Source organism: Anabrus simplex, chromosome 3 (genome assembly GCF_040414725.1).
Source record: "Anabrus simplex isolate iqAnaSimp1 chromosome 3, ASM4041472v1, whole genome shotgun sequence".
NCBI classification, from domain to species: Eukaryota; Metazoa; Arthropoda; class Insecta; order Orthoptera; family Tettigoniidae; genus Anabrus; species Anabrus simplex.
The window spans coordinates 402,762,079-402,770,415 of NC_090267.1; positions in this window are offsets into that span (position 1 = coordinate 402,762,079).

Sequence of the window (8,337 nt, forward strand, 5' to 3'; positions counted from 1 at the left end):
GACTTAGCACCATGCGATTATCATTTATTCGGTAAGCTGAAAAAGTATGTCGGTCGATGACGATTCCGAAATAATGAGGAGGTGAAAGCAGCTATCTCCAGGTGATCACATTTCTACGCATCCGGAATCGAAAAGTCGGTTGACCGTTCCCAGTAATATTTACAGTCTATTTGAAAAAATAAAGTTACATTTTATGTTATCATAGTCGTGTTGCTTACGTGTAGGTGGTTTCATAAGTGGCAACAACTTTTAATTGTACCTTACTTTTTCATTCGCTCAGAAAAGGAAGAAAAGAAAATCAACAGACCGAAAGTCAAGGTAGAGAACGTTTAGAAAATAAAAAAGCTTAGTCTCCGTAAAGCAAAGTGAACAAGGGAAACGGGGATCCACGGTCGTACATCCTTATTACATGAGGTGATACCGACCAGGGTGATTGCGCTCCGTTGCATGCATCCTAGCAACCTGCGCATTACAAACTAACAGAATTTTTTGGAATCCTACATTTAAAACAAATGTAAAATCGGCTTACCATAACCGTTATATTCAAGAGGGAAATGCTTGTATCTTTCCGTTGCCACACGCAAGTAAATTCGCATTTTAGAAAATATATTACTACCTACCTTACATGCCGCCCCAGCTTGTCCATAGTCCAGTGTGAGGAGAAATTCACTTGTCGCTGCGCTATGTGGGTGATGAATGATTGGTTCGAATGGAACTGAGAGTAGCTGAAACTTAAAAATAGTTGAATTAAGTTGTCGAGTGCCAATCCCCTAAAATGTACAATACTCGAGTAAGAACAACCCACTCCAAGTCCCTAGGTTGCACTGAAGATCCAGAGAAGTGACATCTGTTAACAAATTAGAAAGCTGAATACTCTTCATTAAAATATATTAAAATCAAAGTGTTTGTTATCCTCCTGATGATTGTGGAAACTGATGGAAAATAACCATCCTCAATATAGTGGTGGTGGTGATTATTGTTTTAAGAGGAAGTACAACTAGGCAACCATCCTCTATATAACACTAATTAGAGGGAAAAATGGAAGGGGTCCGACACTTCGAAAAATGAAGATATCGGCTAAAGAAAGACAAGGGCCACGAAGGGCGTAGAAATGAAAGACTTCCTAGCCCTCGCAAACCTAATAGCGTCGAGGTCGGAAAAGAACAAGAGTTGACCAAGAGAGGTCGGATAGGATAGATGAAAGTGAGGGGTGTGGCTCAAGTAAGTGGAAGCAATGCCAGGACTCAGCTGAGGGCCCTGTGGTCGCCAACCCACGCTCCAAAGTTCAGAGCCCTGAGGCCCCTTCAAGTCGCCTCTTACGACAGGCAGGGGATACCGTGGGTGTTATTCTACCGCCCCCACCCACAGGGGGAACCTGAATAATACGTGAATAATAACAAGTTTCGCAGCGAACATGTTCAAGATCGTGTTAATATTTTGAGGAGGATACTAAGAACTATTTTAAAAAAATTGGTCATGACCGCAATATATACAGAATATTGAACAAATAAATCACAAATAAATTCGGCATAAATCACTCCCCATTTACACTGGAGTATATTTATACAACTTACAGGCAAGTCTGAGTTAAGCCTAACCTAGATCCAACTTGATAACCAAAATAATAAACCCTTTTAAAATAATCTATACTAAACACAAAAGAATCTTTCAACACGAAATGCTCTGGTTCGGAATCGAACCCAGCATACAGACAACCATCCCCAGGATTGGTATCTTTGTTGACAAATCAAAATAAAATGGACTCACCACAATGAAACAAAACATAATACAATAGATAAAAATTAACACGGATCTCCACAGTGTGACATTCGAACAAGTGATCACTGGACTCCGCAGATGGGCGCCGAAAACCCTGTCATATTCAGGCAAAAATTGCTGCATTACACTAGTTAATTGAGTCTGTCTCTGTTCAAAGCGCTTTAAAGGAAGGCTTACCTTCTTAATGAGTCACATAACACATGAATCACATGTGTTCGAAACGAGACCCAACTGTCTAAACCCTGGCTATATTTCGCCTCACAAAAAATTATCGCTCAGTCTTACTTCTGTAGAGAACCCCTCTGATTGGCGTGTCCCTGTCACGCATACATATAACTGCTCAATTCGACTAGCCGATACACATCTACAAATCTCCCCATTAGCACTTTAATCTGCCTTCATGGCTTCATATTATCGTTGTTTATAAACTCACAGTTAGCCCGTTAATACGCTAGTTCACAAAGGCATTTCATCTCATATTGCAATTCACAACGGGTGTCGAATATTTCCAGATCAAAGTTCCGTGTTCCAATACCTGCTGTATTCTTATGTCACGTTTCTCCCTGTGAAATGACACAAACATCACTAGGAAATAATTGGCAATTAAAAATACTTCCATCAAAGATTCTATTAAGATCTTAGGATGATATTACTACCTCCTCAACTCACAACCATTTAGGGTATTTACTTCATGAACGAACGAACTAGTAATTACCCGCGGCTCCTCTCGCGTGGATTTCGTGATTTGATAAAAGTAATCGTTCTTCGGCATTGTACTGAGACATTATCTGAAAATAAAAACTCACCGAAAGATTTAATTCCGTTTACCCCAGAAACCTTTGTAAATCACGTTTGTAGTATTGCCTTTTGGGGCTAAGATGACCATGCGACACAGAACTGAACACGTGAGGACGTCTTCTCTCAAGTAAAAAATAAGTTTCTTTATTTTTAAAGGAGATTCCAAATACCTATTACCGCATCTGTAAAATTTTTAGGTTTTGAGATATAAGTATCCACATAAAAAAAACTCAACCCTTTATTAGCAACGGGAAAGTACCTCACTCCGCATTTCCCTAGTACGCATCTTCAGTGATGCCTAGGCCATCTATGACAGACGATGGCGGAGCTGTTGAGGATTCAACCAGCCCTAGGGCTGAGGACTGAACATACACATACCTCCACCCCCAACGAAGTGGATTTTCCGAAAGAAAAAAAACATGTTCCTTTATTTTTAAAAGACCTTCCACGAACCAAGTTTCATGTCTGTAACATGTTAAGTTTTTGATATACACTGTAGATATTCCGGTACTCACTTCTTTCCATCCCGCTCCCCCTTAAGTGAATTTTCAAAAAACAAAAACATACTTGTTTATTTACAAAGGAGCTTCCAAATACCAATTACCAACGACTGTAGCATCTTCAGTTGTTTTAGATATCTATATCCTCATGAAAATAATTCAACTCTTTTTTCTCACCCCCAAGTTGATTTCCCCCCAAAAATGCGTGCTTTTCTATTTTTAAAGGAGATTGCAAATATACATTTTTACTTGTGTTACCTTAATTTTTTAGATATAAGTATCCTCATAAAAATAATTCGACTAATATTTCAATCCTTTCACCCCCCCCCCCTTAAGTGAATTTTCCGAAAACAAAAGAATATGTATTTTTTAAAGGGGACTCAAAATACCAATTTTTACGTCGGTAACATCTTCAGTTTTTGAGATATCAATATTCTAATACAAATAATTCAACCCCCTTTTTATGTATCTTTTACTCCCACGTTAAGTGGTGTTTCCATAAAACAAATAATACCTGATTTTTATTTGTAAAATATTACAAATACCAATTTTCACATCTGTAAATTTTTTTTAGATATACTGTAGATATGCGTGGGGATTGTGTGTACCAATTTTGATTGGCAACTATTCCCGAAGTGGTGAAAGACAACTTCCTTGCTGGATTCCACTCTACGTTTCGAACCAACCTGACCTTCCATCCTGGACCTGGACACAACACTTGGTTTCATCACATAATCGTTGCACTCGTGCTATGATGTCATCGGGCACTTTCTTATGTCTCAAACATTCCCATATATGCCTGCGCGGTACATGGTCATATGCTTTCTCGATGTCCAATAGAAACAGTTATGAGTGTCTTAACTTTCTCCCAATACTTCTCATAGAGCATTCTGGTGGCGAAAATGAGGTCTATAATTGATCTGTGAGGTCCAAATCCATGTTGTACCTCCTCAAGTGTAGGTTCAACATATTTTCTAATCCTGTTCTCAAGGATGGATTCGTAGATTTTGAGGCCATGTGACAGCAGAATTATTCCCTTGTAGTTGGTACATTTCTTTCTATCATCTTTTTTCAACAATGGGTTGATGACTCCTTGATTACAGTAATTGGTTATTACATTCTCTTTCCAGATTCTATTTGATACCCTGTACATCCACTGTTGTCCAACCTCTCCTATTGCTTTGATCATCTCAACACTTAATTCATCTGATCCAGTTGATGTGTTGTATTTCAGCTTAGATATTGCTGTCCCTACTTCCAACCATGTCAGACTAGCGGTATTTGTGCTGTCAAAATCATAAGGTCCGTCATCTAATGGAGTGATATTTTCATAACAGTTCAGCAAAGTTTCAAAGTGCCTTTGGAACTCCTGTAATATTTTGGTCTTATCTCTAGTCACCTCGCCATTAGGAAGTTCTACGGATTGAATAGATTCATTTTGAATTCTTCTATTTCTAACAACATTGTATAACTTTTTTTTTAAATTTTCATTCTGCGTTATTTTGGTAGCCAGATCTTCCTTGCATTTCTGCTTTTCAGCTACAACCAACTGTTTTACCTGTAACTTTTTCTTTCTGTAAAGTGACAGATTATCCTCTATATCATGTTGATCTCCCCGTGTTCTTGCTTGATATAAGGATCTTCTTGCACGGTTTCTGTCATTGATAGCCTTTCTTTAATATCACCTTTCCACCAGACAGTTTCTTCAGGTTTTCTTATTTGGCTCTGTCGTCCACATACTTCTTCTGCTGTACCAACCACAACCTTCTTTAGAGTATCTCATTCTTCATCTACTAATTTCAGTTCTTCTCTCGGCAACAACCTATGGAAACCTTTCCTGAATTCTTCATTTACACTTGTCTCGGTTAGTCACCAGGTTTTTATTTTTGGGACTATTTTGTTACAGACTTTGGGAGTTCTTTTCTCTGCAATAACTGCAACCAACAGTCTATGGTCTCCACCAAGGTCTTCACTTGGATTGACCTTGACATCATTGAAATTTTTCCATACATTTGGATCTATCAGAATATAATCTATTACTGTACCCATTTTATCATCCCAGTCATATCTTGTGATTTTATGGTAGTCCCTTTTCTTGAACCGAGTGTTACTCACTATCAGGTTGTTTCTCATGCATAGATCTAGCATATATTCTCCATCCTCATTTCTGTTTCCCATTCCATGAGGGCCCAGTGTGGATTCATACCCTGTTCGTTGTGAGCCAGCATGTGAATTAAAATCACCCATTACAATCAGATTGCCATACTCAGTGTGTTCTTCCAAGTTATTAAGGAAGTTGGCCTTTTCCTCTTTTGAGCATCCTATCTGTGCAGCAAAGACTTGGATAACATTGTACTTTTCCCTCCTAAGTTCACAGATAACTTAATTGTCCTTTCACTAACAAACTCAACTTCACTACAAGCATCTATATCTTTATGTATTAAAAATCCTACTCCGTTCTTAGACTCAACTTCATTTCCACACCAGTAGAGACTATAGTCCAGTGTGATATTCATTTTCTCAGTTATCTCCACTTTGTTTCACTCAGGCCCATGATCAAAAGTTTCCTCCTTTCCATGAGGTCGACCAGCTCTTCAGTTTCGTTTGTCAATGTCAGGATATTTAATGTTCCCACTCTGATATTTTGTCTTCGTTTGGTTTGGGTAGCTGGTGTAACATCGGGCTGTAAACTGTCATTCGCACCAAACTGATGTCATTGTCGTGAATTCCTACATCCGAGGCTCGTATTATTCTTGAAAGCAACTTCTTCAGCAATCCCTCTGCTGACCTGCTGAGCCTAATATAGGCGGAGATTTTATTTCAGGGTTCTCTCCCTTAGCCTTTGGTGTCCAGTCACCTCTACCTACCAGGCAGCGGGTTGTACTCGTATTAATCCCTGAATACAGGGCTGCCTCTTCCGCCATCTCCACCGTACCGAAGTCCACCTTCTCCGCTGTAGAAGTCCTTGAGGTCTTCACACGTAATCCTGAGCTGGGACCCTTACCAGATGTTACACACCGGGTCAGTGTGCTCTGGGGCTCATATAGACAGGGGCGCAACTCCCTGGGAAGGACTGCCTCGGAAAGGGGTCCCTACCCGTCTCTCGCCTAGCTACATGGGAGGATATGGTTCGAACCTCACGGCGGCTCAATCCGCTGCCCCTTCCATCTGTCGACTAAACTGCATCAAGGTACCACTCTACTCGCATGCATGATGATACAACTTGTTGAGTACCAATCAACATAAGAAAAACATTCCGGTAAACACTATTGGGACTATCCTTTTTACCGTATGTCAAAGTATGTAAAAAAAACCGAGAAAATTTCCGAATGAAAAATAAAATAAAGATGAAATTTACCGTATTTACAGAAAATAATCAACTCAGATTTGTTACTAATTGGACACTGTGCCTTTAATTAACACACGTACATATTAAAGGAAAGAAACCCTATCAACTATTATTTACAAATTACTGAACTTTCAAATGCATATTCCGTTGTAATAAGAATCATGCTAGTAAACTAAGGGTACTTATCCTCTTCCTCTGAACACTTCGTGTAGTTACAGGACGCTCTTCATAATGATTTAGTGCCTTATAGCTTCTATGTCGACTGCTTTGATGACCAGGACCGGATTGGAACTCCTAGGATGAAACTTCGTAAACCCTGGCACTGGAATCTCCTTGGTCTACGGCATAGAACACACACAGATAGGCCTGTTACGTACGTCTGCTTCAAACGCGCACTTTACGGCCTGATTTTTGATCCAAGGTCCTGGGATCGAAATACAAATGAAGGGTTACTAATTAAACAATAACATTTATTTTAATGGTGACGCTTTAATGGCAAGCCCTGTGTTTCTGCTCACAATAACTGTTATTATAAGGGTTCCAACCGTCCCTTGTTTGTTCTAAATGATGACGGTGACGATAATAATAATAATAATAATAATAATAATAATAATAATAATAATAATACCGGGTGAGTTGGCAGAGCGGTTAGGGTTGCGCAGCTTTGAGCTTGCATCCGGGAGATAAAAAGTTCGAACCCCATTGTCGGCAATCCTGAAGATGAAGTGATAGTGGAAAGGTCGCTAGAATGAAATATGTCACGGAAACACGGAGTACCCGGCGAAAAACCTGTCCCACCTCTACTTTGTCTAGCGCAAATCTCACAAGGCGTGACCGGGATTTCAACACGAAACCCAGCGTTGAGGGGCCAGCACGCTGACACTTGAGCTACGGAGGCTTATTATTATCATCATTGTCAAACCTCACGTTGTTGTCTAACCATTCTTGTGTATGTCACAGATTCGAATCCAGATCTGTGTATTACTGAAAGACCAATGTTTTACCAAGTCCTGTACTGAGAATGGATGCTTTTTCAACACCATAATATAGTAATTGCAGGAAGAAACCTTACATTATTATTTAGTAAACGAACGTTACCTGAATGTTCGGTACCACCCCAGAATTCGTCTGGTGTTAAAGTCGAGGAATACTATGTATTACATTTCTCGAATTGCTGGGAGTGTGCTTCACAGTTAAGCCACCTGATGCAAAAATGATCACACTCTCGCTTTCGTATCGGAGATAGAATCGGACACGAGCCAAGTGGAATCCAGTACGATGGTGACCTATCCGGAAAAAATATACAGGTGATCAAAAGTTATCATTATCCCTAAAATTTCAACCGAGGTGTCAATTTTTGTTCTCAAGACGTGTATGCGTTTATTTCACTGTAGGTGAACTGTACTTGCGTGACTTGTGGAATATTCTGAGAGAGTGTGGAAACTGCATGTAGGGAAATCGACACATGTGGGAAATCCAGAGCGTGTTCTCAGTCGCGTGATCTCATTGGAAACATGGCACGATATCCCTAATATGTAGCTTTCTCCTAAATCCATCGTCACCACAAAATCTACCTGTACCGGTGCGAAGAGAAACAAATAGCAAGAATAGAAAACGCTATAAACTTTATTATGAAAATCGGCAGGAAGGTGACAATATTACGGCAGTTAATGAGACAATATAGGGTTGAAAATAATAATAATAATAATAATAATAATAATAATAATAATAATAATAATAATAATAATAATAATAATAATATCCGCCTCCGAGCTGTAGTGGTTAGTGTGATTAGTTAACACCCCGAGGAGACACGGGTTCGTTTTCCTTCTCTGCCACGAAATCGGTACGAGGGCTGGAACGGCGTCCAGTCAGCCTCGAGAGGTCAACTGAGTAGAGAGGGTGTTCGAT